This window comes from Prionailurus bengalensis, chromosome E2 (assembly GCF_016509475.1).
Source record: "Prionailurus bengalensis isolate Pbe53 chromosome E2, Fcat_Pben_1.1_paternal_pri, whole genome shotgun sequence".
Classification (NCBI taxonomy): domain Eukaryota; kingdom Metazoa; phylum Chordata; class Mammalia; order Carnivora; family Felidae; genus Prionailurus; species Prionailurus bengalensis.
In genome coordinates, this window is record NC_057352.1 from 44,559,123 (window position 1) to 44,561,435 (window position 2,313).

Sequence of the window (2,313 nt, forward strand, 5' to 3'; positions counted from 1 at the left end):
GCAGAGTATGCTGAGCTTCAAAACATGGTAGCTATCTTCTTGATGATACCACATATTGCAATGACGGGCATTTAGCACAATGCCTGGTACATAGTTAGCATTCAATAAATATTTAATAAATAAATGGATAATGTTTACCTGTCTGCATCCCTCATTACCTCTGAGCTTCTTAGGGCAGGACACATTTTTTAAAAAATTATTATTATTATTATTATTATATTATCATCTCGGTTCAAGTTTAATAGAAATGGCAAAAGATCCAAAGGGATGCCCCCACTACCATACAGATCAGTTGGCCTACCCTCATAGCACAGTTCAGGCCATTCTCTCCAGAGGAAGAAAGGCGGGCCCCCTCAACCCCTGAAGGAAAGGCCTGTCCTGTCTCCTACCACTTCTGCACTGAGTCTGAAGTCTTGTGTTTTAAGCATGACAATAATACAAAAGAGATTCTGTTTTCATGGCCCCCCACTGCAGCCCGGCCCTAAAATGAGCCAGTGCTCACTTCTGCTTAGAGAAATATTTTTTGCTTTTCTGGACATCAGGCTTGATGCTAGCACTGCCAAGCTTTCAGCCAGCTGGGCGTACTTCCTCATGCTTGTCAGTAAACTGGACGGCTTGAACCACTCTCAGAGTCTCATCCACAGAAAGGCCGATGGGAAGGTCATTCACGGCGATCTGCCGAAGGATACCTTCATCGTCCATGATAAAGAGGCCCCTAAACGAGATGCCTTCGTTAGCCTTTGAGACTCCATAGTCCTGAGCGATGTTACCTTGGGGTCTGATACCAAGGGAATGTTTGTGGGTCCCAGTCCTCCTTATTTCTTGGGTGCATGGCTCCCTTTTAGGTGACAGAAATGAGAATCCACAGAGGCACCAATCACTTGGCAATCAAGTTTCTTACATTCTCCTGCCCTGTCACTGAAAGCAATGGTCTCCTTGGGGCACACAAAGGTGAAGTCAAGAGGGTAAAAGAAGAACAAAATGTATTTTCCTTTGTAGTCAGATGGACTGATGTCTTTGAACTGGCCATCTGGCATAACAGCCGTGGCTTTGAAGTTGGGGGCGGGATGCCCAGTTTTGGCATTTCCTCAAGACATCTTGCTGTCAGCAGCTCTGAGAACTCACCGAAGACCAATCAGGAAGAAGACGCCTTAATTTTTTTAAGTAAACTCTACACTACACATGGGGCTTCATCTCACAACCCCAAGATCAAGAGTTGCATGTTCTACCAACTGAGCCAGCCAGGCACCCCGAGGGCAGGAAACATATTTATTTCTGTGTCCCCAGTGCTGAGCAGAGTACCTGGCACATGGGAGTGCTTCATAAATGTTTGTTGTTTGCCCTAATGTTATGGATCTGGGCAGCCGTCATCTATGGTGCTAAAACCACAAGGTAAAAGGCTGCTGGAGAACTTGATAATGGGGGATCGGGTGACACTAACTGAATCTTAGTATTCTAATAGAGCTGACGAATTTCTTGCTTCCAGATATGATGTTGCAGGAAATAGTACCACATATGAAATATTTTGCCTAAAAAAAAAATGAACCTGAATCAAATCAAGCCTCTGGATCTGAGGACTAGTTTGTGTCACATCTAGGATAGAGGTACATGTTACATGACACGGTGAGGATGCATTTGGCCAAATACAAAACATAAGACCTCCAACAGGACAAATAATCCAGTGTCTTAAAAAAAATATATCAAAATAGAATGGGATTATATCAAATTAGAGAAAAGAGGATCTGTTCATTATCTTGTTTGTGTTGATGGTTTCACAGCATATGCCAAAACTCATCATCAAATTGTATACTTTAAATATGTACAGTTAGGGGCACCTAGGTGGCGCAGTCGGTTAAGCGTCCGACTTCAGCCAGGTCACGATCTCGCTGTCCGTGAGTTCGAGCCCCGCGTCGGGCTCTGGGCTGATGGCTCAGAGCCTGGAGCCTGTTTCTGATTCTGTGTCTCCCTCTCTCTCTGCCCCTCCCCCGTTCATGCTCTGTCTCTCTCTGTCCCAAAAATAAATAAACGTTGAAAAAAAAAATTAAATATGTACAGTTAGGGGCACCTGGGTGGCTCAGTCGGTTAAGCGTCCGACTTCAGCTCAGGTCACGATCTCGTGGTCCGTGAGTTCGAGCCCCCTGTCAGGCTCTGGGCTGATGGCTCGGAGCCTGGAGCCTGCTTCCGATTCTGTGTCTCCCTCTCTCTCTGCCCCTCCCCCGTTCATGCTCTGTCTCTCTCTGTCTCAAAAATAAATAAACGTTAAATAAATAAATAAATAAATAAATAAATAAATATGTACAGTTCTATTTCAAA

At 44.6% G+C, this 2,313-nt stretch overlaps 1 pseudogene; it reads right to left on the minus strand.

The window, feature by feature from the left end:
* Positions 1–332: 332 nt before the first annotated feature.
* LOC122495149 lies at positions 333–1,097 on the minus strand (annotated as a pseudogene).
* Positions 1,098–2,313: the final 1,216 nt, after the last annotated feature.